The 16300-nt window shown below is 35.7% G+C and overlaps 1 protein-coding gene across 4 annotated transcripts in view; it reads left to right on the forward strand.

Annotated features, from left to right (window-relative positions):
- The window catches only part of KCNIP4 (potassium voltage-gated channel interacting protein 4), a 1194812-nt gene that overhangs the window by 647402 nt on the left and 531110 nt on the right, over window positions 1–16300 (forward strand). The gene's annotated exons all lie outside the window — the stretch shown is intronic.

Below are 16300 nucleotides of genomic sequence, written 5' to 3' on the forward strand. Positions count from 1 at the left end.
TTTGACGTAGTTATGTTTAGATATTTTCCTTGCTTCAAATTTTAAACTTAAGTAAAAAGGAAAATACGTTATAAATGTATTTACATCCACAACTAATCCAGCCCTCCAGAGAATGGCTGCCACAGTGTAACACAAATGAGATTGCATTTACAAATAGCAAACATTAAATTAAAATAAGTGTGTCACTCTGATGTAGGTTACCAGAAACCTACATTTATAACTCATGGGGCGGGGGATGCAGGGTGCACGAGGCGGGGGATGGTGGAGAGCTGGGTTTGTTTGTTTAATTTTAAAATAAGTTGCAGAATGCTTTTGGCAGCCCTGTCTGATGGAAATATCTGTAGTTCTAGAAAGAGGATAAATTCTAAAATCTAGAAGTGGCCATTGCTCTTTAAAATTGACTTCATGTTGTACACTGTCATGAAACCAGTAACTTGGTTTGGCTTCTCTGTTTATTTGTGTGTGTTATTTTACTTGGCAAATGTGATTGGGACATCCCATTTTAATGAACTGGTTTTTATTCTTTTTGAGACCGACAATTCATGGAATAATCTCAGAATTCCTAGCTCTGTTGAGGGACTTGTTTTATCTTATTTCATGGATGTTATGTGGTCATTCTTTCAGCTCTTGTGTAGAGGGCTTTGACTCTGGATGTGGTGATGACACTTACTCTAGTATTGGTTCTGCTTGTTTCAGGAGCCCAGATATTCACTCTCCCAAATGAGAACTTGTGTTTCCTTCCTCTAACAGCTGCTAACCTCTATGAAGTCTTTCATTTTTATTATTACTTACATTCAAAGTTGTACTGATTTGTATGAACAATTTCTCTCTTGTACTTTATGTTTTCTAATATCAGCATTCTACAGACCAATCTTGGACTAATACTATGGAGAGAATGCACTATCTCAGAAACTTTACTATAAACTTCATATATGATTTCCAGTGATTGTTAGGAAGTAATTATAAATGGTAAAATGTTGATAACCACATTAAGGAAGAATTATTTAATGCGTGAAAGTTGATAGAGAGAGAAAGCAATCATGTTTTTCATCTGGAAGTCTGTATAAGACAAATCTCCAAAGTAAATTTTAGAGTGAGAAGACCTTTAAAACAAGATTTAAGTTGACTACATTCTTTGCTAGCTGGAGATAAAAAACAAATGAATAGATTGATATAGCTAATTGTATATAGTTTAAGTCTGCAGTTCAGAATATGTGTACTCTACAGTTACAGCCTAATTTTAATTAATAAAAGGATAAGCAATGTTTATTATCAAGCTAGCATCTTCATAGTTTTTTTCTGAAACTTTCTTAAAAAAAAAGTGCTGATGTTCATTTCATTCGGATTTGTTTTCACCTAGGAGTTCCTTTCCTCCCGCACCATTTTGCATGTCTGAGTTCAGAAGATAATGATTTATTTCATCTTTCTTATTTCTGTCTGCTCAATTGTCCTATGAAAGAATTTGAATATTAAGTAGAAAATCTTGAACCTAGGTTAAAGCCTTATGAGGATGACTGTGAACTTTTTCCCTAAATCATTAAATCTCGTCATGTAAACTTACAACTGTTTTACAGTATACACGATATTCAGAATGTAGTTTTTCTTTTCTGTGTTATATTTGTAATATGCATATTGTTCTGAAGGGCATATAAAATATGACGTTTGCATAATGTAGTTATTTTGCTTTTATTTGTGTATAGAATACATGTACTTCAAAATAAATTGGTAATGTAAAAGTCTAAAATATTTGTATTTCCTTATCTTTGAGTGCTTTGAGTTCTCCTTCATTGTGGAAGACGGGGGATTAGGTCCTTGAGTCTTGGATCTGTTCTGATCTATGTATGATATTCATGAATATATAATACTACACAGAGATCCGTGTCATATGTTTATAACCTGAGAGTTACAGTTAGCAGGTAACATTCTTTCTCCTGAGAATATAAAATAGTTGTTGGAGCACAAATGCTTATGCCTCCTCTAACACTCTCTTACTTTCTCTAACGTTGGATAACTCACTTTACCTCTCTAGTTTTCTAGTTTTCCAAAATGAGAAAACTGGACTTGATAATCTCCATGGAACTTTCAATTTCAAAACTTCAATGGTGTAACAGGTAATTAAAATTTGAGAATTTATGTAACACATATCATTTACCATAAAATAGATATCAGTGGCCTACTTTGAAATTGACATACAGTATAACCATTAGACTAATCTTTCCTTCTCTTCCATAGTGGGATAATTCATCTTACCTCTGGGAAATATTCATTGTATTGCAAGAGAATAGAGAAACGTCCTCTCCTGTAGCTCTAGAATTTGACATTTGGGGCTGCTGTTTCAGGTGTCCTCATGATATAGTTTCTCGAAATTTAGAGTTCCAGTAACAAATAAGCACATCATATTATCATTTATTAACTCATTTATTAACTTTTTTGGTAATTCCATTAAAATTTATTACATTTTTCTTTGTAAGAAAAGTAATCTTAATGCCAGTTCAGTAGGTATGAAAATAATAATGAGAAGCAGATTTCTAAGGGTAAAACACAATACCAGTGGCCAGTGTTTTAAATTCATAGACTCTCTCTACTTAGTGGGGAGTTTAGGGGGCTCCAGAGCTGTACTGGTTTGGAACACTCCTGAAGCTTCACAACAGTAAATTGCCTTTTTTTTTTCAACTATAAAAATGAAACTGGTTTTCTGTTAATGCATTCTAGGGAGAAATCGAATCAAAATTTTAATGGCAAAGCGATTTCATTATCTCTATGTGCAACACTGGGCTGTGAAAATATCTACTTTTCATCTAAATATGTATTAAATTATGCTGAAGCAGTTACTGAATTAAGAAAGAACTATCCTTCTACAACCCTTAGTAAAAGCAAAATTTCACAAAGATGTATTAACACACATGACTTGAAAAAAGTCACTTTTATTGGTAATTATCTTTGATAAAAAGACAAAAAGAAATCAACTGATAATCTAAGTCCTTAGGATAAGGACTAGGCTGTCTTTTGTATTTATTCAACTCATTTTATTTAGCAAATATCTGTAATACTGTAATACAAGCTTTCCCAAGAGACTTAAGCAAGGTATTAGCTGTATACGCAAAGATGGATTTTTAGAACCCGAGTTCTTAATTCTCCTGTGCAGTTGACAGAAGTGGGGAAGTGCTGGATCTGTCAATAAAATGGGCAAACTGAAAAACGTCACTGATGCTATGTTCAGACCATGATGCTTAATAAGGACCAAGGGGCTAGAGATGACTAGGAGGGGCTGATTTCCATCTCAAATAGCTTCGTTGAGATTCACAGAGTCTTGTTCTAATTTTCCCAGCAATCCGCTTCCCCCAGTGCAATGGCATGCCAACGCTTATGTGTTTCGGGGTATCGGAGAAGTCTTTGTAAACTGTAAAGTTTAAGAAAGATAAAACTACTTTATATTAGAAAACGTAAAGATACAATCTTTTTATACCATCTAGGAATGAAAAAAAGGGAATACATATACCATCTTTAGGGTCTCTTATGGTTCATCTTTTCTTATTTCAAGAACATTAATGCCTAAAAGAGGACTACTGGAAGAAGAAGATTTAGTATATTCAGAGATTACACTCGGAGGAGCTAAAGTTATTTAACTTGGATTCTAATCACAACTTCACTTTTTATTAGTCATGTAATTTTAGACTATTACTTGACTGACATAATCCTAATTTTTAGCTATGAAATGAAACAATTATAAATAATGTTAATTACTTTTTATTATCACCTGTATGTCAGACATGTTAAAAAGAGTATAGTATAGATATATTATTCATGTAATAAAATATAGCATGGCAATATCTTATTTAATCTTCACCATAATCCTTTAAGATAGATAATCACTTCCACTTTAGATATAAGAACTTAGACCTATAGAGTCCACTGAATTTGGATCAAGGTTACTCAGCTAGTAAGTCATAAAACTGGAATTCAAACTCAAGCCATCAGACTCCATATCTTATTATATAATTTTCATTTCCTAAGCATTACAACATTATGGGCAATGGCTAATAATTTTGCAAAGAGGAGAAAATGTTAAATCAGGCATTCATTAATGGCTTTCCACAAGCCTTTCTTGGACACATTCTGTGCATGAAATACTCTCAATCACTTATATTATTTAATAAGCATAAGCATGCCTACTGTACTCTTCTAAACACAGTAAAAGAATATTATAAAGTCACTATGTTATAAATTAAACAAAATCTTGTAAAATGAATACATCAGCATTAAATTTCAGTCAAATCAAGTGCACACTTTACTTGGGATCTGGGGCAAAATTTGAAAAGAAAATAGAAGTGTTTATTCTCAAACTGAGAGTCTATCTGGTTTGCTTTGGGAGACAAGTAGGATTGCTGGAAATAGATGGGGCAGAGAAGGGCTAGTGATTTTCGAGAAAGGAGGAAATTCAACATAAGATGCTATGAGAAAAAGTAAGACCTTGAACCCAGGATGACTATTATTCATGAAAAGATCTGAGATGTATGGATTGGGTTGACTGAAGCATGGACGAAGGCAGTAAGATGATCCATATTGGAGTAATATTTTGAAGTAAGTGCATCCAGCAATGAATTCAAGCATAACACAAGCATCAATTGGGTTTTAGCTTGATGAAGATGGTCATCAACAGAAAACACACACCCCAACCTTTCTCAGTAAGTAAAAAACAAGAAGGAACACTGATGGTTTTAGTTACTGAGAACGGAGTACAAGGGAGGGAAGAAAGCTTACCTTAGTTGATACCCTGTATAAGACAAAGAGGGTGAAAAAAGTGTTGCCTATGCCTCGCCTTGGAATTATCATCTCAACCATGCAAGACTGAAAGTGTTATTTCGATTTTGCAGATGAATAAACTGGAAGTTCAGGGAGAATAATAACTTGCTTAAAATCACAAGGAAATAAATGAAGGAGTCTAGATTAATTCCAATATCTTTATTGTAGTGCCAATCCAAAAGGCATTCATTGTGACTGCACAAGATAAATATTCCAAAGTAAGATAAAACATACATAGATATGTAAAAGTCATATGCAATATAAACTTCTCTTACAGAATATGTCCATGAAAATTTAAAAACTGTATTTAAGAATCCGATTCTTTTTTTTTTTTTTTTTTTTTTTGCTTCTAGTTCTATGTAGAGACATTAGTAAAAGCATGGGTATGATAGTGAACCCAGAAAAATAAGGAAGAGGGAAAAATAAGAGAAGATACATCAGTAATTTAGGTAATTGTAACTCTGATTTATCAAGGCTTCATAGAACAAAACATCCTGCAGAAACTGCCAGTTTCAAATTGATCATCTTATAGATAAGGAAACTGAGTCCCAGAGAGATGAAATGACCTAAAAATGATTTGTTATTGACAGAACTATTTTCCGCAAAGAAAAAGCTAATGAATTATAAGATAAAGATCAAACATAACCTGTTTCATAAAATGCTTATTCAAATTGTAGTTCTCTTGTTATTCTGCTTATGGTCCAAGAATTTAGGGCTGAGTGATAGTGAAGTTGCTTTTTTTGGCATAACTTTAAGGTTAGAAATAGGTGCGATTACAAAGAACTATCAGGCTGAGGGATTTAGCCATAAATTGAGGTGTTTTTCACCTCTATATCTTCTCTGAATATGTTTAGTAATACTGAGTCATAACTATCTGGTAGCCAGTTCAGATACCCCACAGATGAGTTTCTGGAAGGCCGAAGTCCTATATCAAATGTATATGTCATTGATTGATTGGGTTGGGTTTAAAACTGATCTGGTGGCTATTTGTTACCACAATCAAATAACAAGTATTCATCTCCTTTTCATATATATATATATTTGATATAGCACTTGGCTTACCAGAAATTCATATATTTTTATATATATATACACACACACACAAAATACATATGTACTTATGTATGTGTGTATATATATACACACACATACATACATAAATATACACACACACACACAAATCACAAGGTCAGTTACCTTAATTGTTCAACATGCCAATTATTAAATTCTAAATTCTGTACCTTCCTAACTGCTTGCTTTGGTGCCACCATCCCACAGATGTCTGCCCTAACCTCTCTGTTTGAAGTTCACCCCCACCGGCCAGACTGTTCATGACAATTATTTGAAAAGCTTTTGATTAGGTCAGTAGACTAATCATCAAGACAAATCTGGCTGCTGGAATTATAACAAGTGTGTGTTTCAGTTCTCATAGGGAAGCCATAGAATGTAGAAACTAAGAATACAGACTCTGAAGCCAAAATAATTGGATTTGATAATAATCCCAGCTCAAATACATCATGGCTATAGGCCTTGAGTAAGCGCTCCAACCCTCAGTACTTCAGTTTCTTTATCTACTAAATTGGAAGAATCATAGCATCTCCCTCTCCTGCTTGTTTTGTGGATTTATATAGTCGGCATTCGTATATGTTTAGAACCCTGTATAGGATTATAATAAGTTATTTGTGTTTTGCCATTATAGCTAGGCACCATCATCTTTCCATCAAAAAAAAAAAAAAAAAAAAAACCACAGCTCAATACCTGAAACCAAAAGTTGCTTCATTGCTTGGTAAACAAGGGACAGCTGTGCTTGTAAGATGCTGTCACTCAAAACCAAACACTGCTGTTGCTATATAGAGTTTTAGGCTTTCCAAAGCATGGTTACTAATGCAAAATTGTCATTGATTGATTGGGTTGGGTTTAAAACTGGTTCTGGTGGTGACTTGTTCCAAAATCAAACAACAATTCATTTCCGTTCTTAAAACTAGAGTACAAGAACTTTTTAATGGTGAACAACATTTAAGACTATGTATTGAGAACTCCCAAGTGCCAGCTACTGTTCTAGACACTGGGGATGCAGCCATAAGCTGAACAGATAAAGTCTCCATTCTTGCAAGTTCATCTGCTGAGTTTTGAGATACAAACTATAAATGCTACAAAAATAAGAACCAGAGTAGTTGTAGTAGATTTCATTCATTCATGCATTCATTCACTAACTGTATGTGCCTGAATTGTGGTCCATATGTTGTCCTAAGCACAGTATATGAACACAGTTGCAGAGCTTGAGAAATTTATATACTGTTGGAGAAGCAAGACAAAAATATAAATAAAGGAATATATAGGAATATATAATCCAATATTTAATAGCGACAAGCACAAAATATGGCAAGGGGACAGAAATAGGGTGTTATTTATCAAAGGGTGGTCAGAGAAAGCCTTTCCAAAGAACCAACTTGTCTAAAAATACTTAAAAGAAATGAGTGCATGAGACATGAGAGAGTCTAGGATGAGAGCATTCCAGGCAAAGGAACCACCACATACAAGAGACTTTGGTTAGAAGTGTATTTCATGTATCCAAGGAGCACAGGCAGGCTAGTATAGCTGAAGCAGAGTGAGCTCGCCAGGGTAATGGGAGGAGCAATGGAGGGAGAGCCAAGGTCATATCCTACAGAGCCATTATAAGGACTTTAGGACTTATTCTTTGTTACTGGAAAGCCATTGAAGGGTTCAGATAGGAAGTCTCTACACAGTTCCTGACTACCTTCTTTTATATGCCCTGATATTGTTTCTGTACCATACCTGCCTACTCCCAGACACCTCTTTACTCTGCTCCAGATGCCACCAGGGCATGGATTCAACACTTAGTTTCAGGCTTCCTTTATATGAAACAAGTGTCTGTACCAATCTGTAGTGTGAGCACAAGCCAAAACTTCAGTCCTCTTCATTGATCTAGGTTTTCCCTCTACCTTCCCCATGGGGTGAGCAGGTCTAGTTTCATTTCTTCTTACCAGGTTGCTTCCACAACCAGGGATATACACCACACTTATAATTATACTTTTAGGAGCAATGTTATTTGTCTCAATAGGACTTTACTAGAGAGGGAATTTTGAAAAGTCAAATAATATTCCTTGAACACCTGCCATAGTGAGAATATTGTGACAGTAGAGGTAAAAAGGTGAATTTCACAAAAAAGATAATGTTGCTCTTCTTTGAGTAGTTCCTCCTCCCTCACTTATCAGCTTCAAAGGGAAATATTCAAATCAGGCACATTCCAAGTTGAGACGTGAATGATACATTAATATCCCAGGTAGAGGTACTAATAAAATTTCATGGAACTAGCAAGAATCATAGAAAGTGTAGTCCAGCCTCCTCATTTTATGAGTTAATTGAGGCTCAGGAAGGTTAATTGACTTGTTAGAAATCACAGTGCTATTTGGTAGCATATATATTGTAATAATTACATTATCTATAATAGAGTGATCATTATATTCTAGGTGAAGACCTCACCATTTTACATTTGTAGTATCTGATTTTCGCATATCCCTGTAGAACAACCTTATTAGCCACAATTATAGGAATTCTAACTCTTTACTTAAAAATCTATTGTGAGTGCTTTTCATCATGCTACTTTTTTCTAGTTTTATTGGATTACACCCAGGAAAAATGGGAAGATTTGCTGGTACACAGGCAGAAACAAGGATTCTTATAAAAGTAATAGGTATGCCAAAATGTGATGACACATTTGTAGTGAGGCTGGGAACCAGGCTTTGGTTCAGCAGGAAGTTAGGGCCCAGATCTTCCCACATAGTGGGAAGACACAGAGTCAAATCCTAAGTGCCTGGTGCTCAGGCATTTCGGAGGTATCAAATGAATATAGTAGGGGAGTCTCAAGTAGAGAGGTTCCAGAGCTGGTGAGGAAGAAGCTGGCATTAGATGCTAATAATGTCAAACACACCTTAATGAGCACTTTGTTGAGCATATGTTAAACACTATGATCAAGACTTTATATGATCATTCATATTAACAATTTTTATGAACCAGTTGTAGTTGAAAATTTAGCAAATGAGTAAGTATATGCTTGTGAAATTTCTGCCACTCGCCTAAGATCATATACCTAGAAGTGGTCAAGGCGGGATTCAAATTCAGGCTGCCCACCTGGAGAACAAAGGTTCTCAACCACTGTGTTTCTGCCTCCCAGGTAGGGCTAGATCATGATCAGAGGCAGAATTAGTTTGAAGTAAACGAAGATTAAGCTACAGAGACTTTCAAATGCATGGACCCCTTCTCATTCCTACTCTAAATAAATATTAACTTCCATACCCAATTTTATATGTGGTTTTTTATTCTTTTCTCATAGACCCCATTTCCCCAAATCATATGTTTCAGATCCCACAATACCAAGATCTGCTCCTGTTGTAATCTTAAAAGACCTTGTCTTTTCTTACATGATTAAAATTCATGACTGGGAACACAGAAAGCAAGATCCAATCCTACAAGACAGAGGTTGGGTATAAAGTTCCCATTAGGGGTCCCCCTGTCTCTCTGCCTATCTTCTGTGGCCATTTAGACTTCATGCCTGACACAATTAGAATGGGATTATTTGACAGCATGACATTTCCAGTAGACTGCGGTAGAATGAAGTCCTATTTCCCGAAGGATTGGCTAAGAAACTCAGTTGAACTTGGACTTGCAGGAAGGTCTCAGGGGCTGATTGACAGCATGGCTGAGTGGAGAAAGTATGGACTTTCCCATTTAAAAAAATCCATAGAGTTGAACCCTACCTCCTTCACTTAAGAGTTGACATTGGGTAACAACCTTGACTCCTTTGAGCTTCAGTTTCATCTTATGTAAATTGGTCACTGTTGTTAAGACTTATAGAGATGAATGGATGGTAGCTGGCTCTATTAATATATCCTGTGAATGTAACCATTAATTGTTAGCTACAATGTTAGAAGCCAGATAAGACAGAGTAGATGAGGCAAGGGTGAACATTATCTCCTATTTATCATTTGTTTTACATATGGTTATATATCCGTGTCCTACAGATGTTGAGTACCACCCTAAAACTGTTTGTCCTGATGCTTGTCCTCCTCCCCATTTAGGATAGATGGAATGTTTCATAGTCATAGATATTCGTTCATTCATTCATCCATTCATTCACTCATTCATTGAACTAATATTTATTGAGCTCCTGCTGGGTACTCTTTTAGGTGCTGGGGATGCTATAGGGATAAAACCACTGAGGTCCCTGATGTTGTAAAGGAGTTGGCTTTAGTTGCAGCAAAAGCTTTTTTTCTCTGCATTATATGCTAGGAAAAGCAGAGAATGTAGGCTTAGATATTGGTATATCCATAATGGGAAGTTGAGAGATACTGTGTCCAACCGCTTTCTTCTCAGTTAATATGAAGTAGGATGAGGTGAAAAGCATTTGTGTGGTGGGGAGTAATTGATATTTCAAGGAGAAAGGAAATACCATATAGTCTTAGCCTGAGGAAGTGAATTTACCGAGCAAATGTGAGAAGATTGCCGGGCAGTGCTGAGTTCCCATTTGAGATTCGCGGTCATAGTTTTAAATGAACACTCTTCCTGACTTAGATAAAGGAGGCATTTTCTTGGGTATATTAGTGCAAGATCATTCTTACAGAGGTGTTCAAAGAGAAGATAAAGACTGGGTAGCAAATAAGAGAATAGGGAAAAAAGCAAGAAATGTAGAGAGTGTCTGTTAGTACAACCCTCCAAATTTGCAAAAATAAATATTGTAGCTCAGACGATGGAGGTACCACCATGGAAGACTTAAAATTGAACAAAGTAGGAAAGGTGTGGCAATGATGTCCTCCAGATGTGTGATGAGGCTAAGGCACTGACTTAAAACCCCATTTCCTCGTGGTGTGACTGCAGTTTTATACTATCCATCCAAATAATTTGTAAAATATCTCAGAAGATCCAACAAAATGTGTTCAAATAGTAGTTCATTTATTATGTCGAAAATACTTAAGAAAAGACTCTCAGTCTTCTCTTAAAGCAACAGATGAATTCCTGAAAGATGTTTATATACTGTGCCTTCACAAATAGAGTAAACTTCCAATACATAGGGAGGAATTTTCTACTTGTATTCTGAGTTTCAGTGATGAAGATTTATTCGTCAGATTTATTTATGCATTTGTTTATTTTTGAGGCGGAGTCTCACTCTGTCGCCCAGGCTGGAGTGCAGTGGCACGATCTCAGCTGAGTGCAAGCTCCGCCTCCCAGGTTCACTCCATTCTCCTGCCTTAGCCTCCGGAGTAGCTGGGACTACAGACACCCACCACCACGCCCGGCTAATTTTTTGTATTTTTAGTAGAGACAGGGTTTCACCATGTTAGACAGGATGGTTTTGATCTCCTGACCTCCTGATCCGGCTGCCTCGGCCTCCCAAAGTGCTGGGATTACAGGCGTGAGCCACCACGCCTGGCCATCATCAGATATTTTTAATGGTGATGCATTTGTACTTCTCTTGTGTCTGTAAGTGTTAGCCGTCAATCATCTCTTAATAGCTTTCGGAAAGTTTGATATCTAGTTGTCACAGACCTAATTCGCTGGCTTTGAAAATACGTGGAAAATGGTTATTAAAATCAGTGAGGTTTATAATTTTGTATGTGCATCTACACATACCTATTTGTACACAAATACATGTTTGTGTAAACATATGCTAGACTCATGGGTGCACACTCTTGCACACTCCACACACATACACATATTCCATGAACATAAGCCATGAGATGTATCAGTTAACATGCATTGAGCTCATTGAAGAACCCTGATTCTTTTGCACCAAGACCTGTTGAAGATTCACTGGGAGATGAATTTATATTTAACCATGTGTACCAGTACAGATGCAGAAGAGGGACATCGTGAAAAACGGCACTAGATAAAGAATAAAGCTTGACTGTGGGTTAAAATGGAACATGTTGTGCCTTTGGAAGGAAAACATCCTGGCTACAATTCCTGCTCTAACACGCTGTGTGATCTCAGGCAAATTATTTAACTTTTCTGAGCCTCTATGTCGTCTTCTACAAAATCCTCAACTGGATCCAGCTCATAGACTATTGCCTGTGAAAAATACATACTTAGTAGACATGAAGTGCTTAGCGTACAATGACTAGTTTTGGCTCCTCATAAGGGCACAGTAACGTGTTCTTACGTCTACCTGGTTGTTGCTTGCCAGGTCATGAACTTCCCTTCCTGACCTTGAAAAGGCTCTGTCATAACCAATGTGGTTCCCTGGCTGCCTCTTTTAGGTCCCAGGCTTCTGCCCCTTCTAAGCTTGGTTTCCTCTCTCACCTAATCAGTGTCATCTTCCTTGGCCCAAATTCACTCAGCTCGGGCAAGAGCCTTGTTTCATTTGCATGTTGATAAATTTTCCCATCTATTCACCATAAGTCCCATAAGAATGGCAAATATCACTGTGTTGAAAAGATACTCAGAACATATTTATTAAGTTAAAAGAACAAGTTGCAAAACAGTATGCAAAATAATGATCTCATTAAAAAAGTATACACACGGGAGGTTGGTATATACACACAGTGACATTTTTCATTTCTTCTTTGAACACGTCGCTTTTTGGCATGAGTTTATGTAGCTGTTTTTGGAGGTTAATTTTAAAAGGAGAAGAATATCAATATGAAACATACATTATTTTTTTTTCCCCAGGAGGAGAAAAGCAGTCCCCTTTGGAACACAGTAATTTATCAACATAAAATGAAAAACATTTTTGGGTCCAGAAAACATAGTTAAAATTGAGGACTTCTGAGTTTGTTTTTAATCTTTAAAAATAAGAGAATTCAGGGTCAACATCTTGGAGCTAATGCCAGATTTTTATACCTTGAAGTCATTTTTCAACTTCAAGTCAAACAGTTTCTAGAATCATTGATAAAGGGCCATCTCTATAAATATTTCTATGTCAAAAAAGTTATCAAGAGCCCAGGATTTTGATGTTTTGCCTAGGAGTCTTACTTAACTAAAAGAAGAGTTCATATTTTGTTTTTTTGTACCTGCTAAGTGGAGCTTTAGTTTTGTAATTCTTAGGGACAAACCATTTCACTCCATTGATGTGTTTTGCTTCATTTCCTCTGCAAGGGAAAATTGGAATGTGTATGTGATATATGGGAAAGGGTGGGGTGAGGAAGTAGGTGCAGAGTGGGAGTCTGTGGCTGCTTGGCAATTCCCAGCTTCCTTCATTTCTGAGTTTCCATTTTATTTCCCTAGCAGCAGCTTCTTGCATCTGCCTAGGCGCCATTCATGCGAAAACCTAGGTAAGAATTCTTTAATATGAGGAACAGATTTAAAAGGAAAGGAGTGATAGAAGTTTCAAGCAGTACACAGAGGCATTAAGACCAGTGCAAAGATTCCATTAAATGGCTTACTAGGCAGGAATCCTAAGTACATCTCATACATTTTTTTAAAGTACTATATAAAACTTGTCCTTAGGGATGATCCATATAATTTTCCTTTTTCAGTACTAGATTTTTTTTTCTTGAATAAAGAAAGGGACATAGATTAGTTCACTCTTAATTCAAATTAATGCAATTTGCAGTAGAAAAAAAAAATCCTTGCTTTGGGACTCTATGCTATGGGATGGGTAATGAGTGCAAATATATGGTTAGATGGAATAAATAAAATCTATTGTTTGATAGCACAAAAGGATGACTATACTCAACAATAATTTATTCTATATTTTAAAACAACTAAAATAGTTGAATGAGAATGTTGCTAACAAAAAGAAATGATAAATGCTTGAGGTAATGGATGCCCCAGTTACCCTGATTGAATCATTACACATTATATGCCTGTATCAAAATATCAGATAAATATATACACCTATTATATATCCTTAAAAATTAAAAATTAATAAAAACATGCTATGGTTTTAGAATCTACAGGAAATAAGATATGACTTGTACTTTCACAGAACTTAAATCCAAAAACAATTTCCCCCTAAAAGCACACTGTGTTGAATTCAAATAGTCTTGTGTTTTTATCCAAACCCAGTCAATAATAGTTATCTGTTCTTAGTTTTCCTTTATTAACAAGTAGGGATAAGATTCACCTTATACAATGGTTGTGAATATGGAATACTATACAGCCATGAAAAAAATAAGATCATATCCTTTAGAGCAACATGGATGGAGCTGGAGGCTATTATTCTAAGCAAACTAATGCAGGAACAGAAAAGCAAATACCACATGTTCTCATATATATGTGTAACATTCGATGCAGTTGCCAGCAAAGAGGGGTGACTCAGTCAGTACTTCCTCAACTTTGTATCACAGTTGTCCTGGTGGTCATCCGGAGTGTTCACTCTGAAGTGATCACCTGAATTTGAACCCAGGCCCAAGAACTTACCCAATTTATAATGTTGGGTGACATGCTTATCCTTTCTGTGTTTCAGTTTCTTCATCAGTAAGAAGATAATAATAGTATTTATCTAACAGAGTTTTGAGGATAAAAAGGTAAAATACATAAAGTATCTACAGTGCCTGACACAAAGTTAACACTATGTAAGCATTTGTTCTTATTATTTTTAATAACTGTCAATTATTTTCCAAAATCTAATCTAAGCAGTTATTCTATTTTCTCTCTCTCTCTCTCTTTTTGTTCTGTAACAATCATAGGGGCTTCTGTTTTAGTTTCATTCTCCTTTTCCTTTTATTATGTTTTGCATGAGTTTTGCCTGTAGCCTAAGGATATATCTGTGCATGATTAAAGCATCACAGAAAAATAGGCAAGTTATAAGGTTATAGGTACAGTTATCACCGTAGGGGAAGGATAGCTGTGCTGTGATCCAGTGATGAGTGAACAGCCCCACATGGCTAATCCTCATACAGATATGTGTGTGCACATGTGTCTCTGGTAGCAAGGAAGACCTCAAGAGAGGCTGTTCAGGAATAAACATAAATCTTGCCACTAGTAGAACAAAGCTGCTGATATTTGAACACTTGTCTTCTCCAGTAAACTCACAAGCATATTTTTAAGGTGGAAAGAGTTTCTAATTTATACTAATATTTCCTGCAGCTTTACTTAACAGATGCTCATCAAATGTCTATGACTGAATAAGAATCAGGCAAATGATTAAATTAATATTACTTTTATATTGCTAAATCAAATTTTATAGTATTTGTTTCTTCCAAAATATATATTGGTATTAACTATATACACACACACACACACACACACATACACATACATACATATATATATATATATATATTTGATTTCTTAATAACCAAAGTGCAAAAAGCAGGAGAAGGTGGGATGGAAAGTTAAAGAAGGCAAAATAACATCCTCGGAGCCCTAGTTAGTCTTTATGTAGGTTTCAGAAGTCCTCACAAGGCTTCTAGAATTCCGTGCAAAATAGGTTTATGTGGGAGTCATAAGTAGTATGAAATTTAGTAGAAAAACAGTTGCTGTCAGGTTCTTCCACAAACTTCCTTGTGTAAGTAACTAGTAGGACTTCTGAGAAGTAAATTAACTTACCTGTGTCCCAGGTTCCTCATCTGACACATGGAGATAATTACATATGTTTCAGGGGATTATTGTGATAATTAAATGAGTTAACGTATACTGTTCACTTACAGCAGTGCCCAGTTTTACAGAACTCTGTTCATTGCTGTATCATTATAATACTCATCAGACAGTACATGAATATATTACCTCTTTGGCTTTTGTATAATAATTATGAGATACTGACCTATGTTTAGTACACACGTATTTCTTTTCATGTATCTATAAATACGTTCTATTGGGAATGTACATAGTATTATTCTTTATTCATGTAAATGATACTTATTTTATTTCCCAAATTAATGTGAGCTCACAACATTTCAGGCGATGCAGGAGTCTATGACATGAAAACAGAAGCCATTCTAGCCCTTGCCTTTCTCTTCTCTAGTACAGCACTACTGGAGCAACAGTATCTAAAATGTTTTCAGTAGAATTTCAAGGTCAGGCAATGCTTCCAGGGGGAAAGGACTCTATGTTCGTAAAATTTTGGACACATTGTCCTGTAGGTCCTTCCCAGAAGCTCAAAATATACTTCAGCATTTTAAAAGTGTTGAGAAATCTTACAGTAAACAAAAAGGCCTGCTTTTGTTTAATCCCAAACAATAGTGTCTCCTTGTAGCCTCTTCTCAATTACATTTCGGAGTTGATGTATTAAGTCCTAGGGTGCACGGAAGAATGGAAAGAACATGAACACCAGGTCCAAAAGGTCTGGATTTTACCCCAACATCTGTCCCCTTGATTTACATGCCATAATTTGTCCTTTCTTTTCATTTTATTTTTAATTTCTCTAAATCTCAGTTCTCTTATCAACAAAATAAGGATGCTGTTTTATCCTAAAAGACTTATGGTGAAAATTAAATGACAGATGAAAAGTACAAGCATATGTTATAAATGTTACCTCCCTTCTCTTCTCTCCAGTGAATGAAAATAAATTTACAGGGGTTTCTGACAAACATCAGGA

This window comes from Chlorocebus sabaeus, chromosome 27, assembly GCF_047675955.1.
Source record: "Chlorocebus sabaeus isolate Y175 chromosome 27, mChlSab1.0.hap1, whole genome shotgun sequence".
In the NCBI taxonomy this organism is placed as follows: domain Eukaryota; kingdom Metazoa; phylum Chordata; class Mammalia; order Primates; family Cercopithecidae; genus Chlorocebus; species Chlorocebus sabaeus.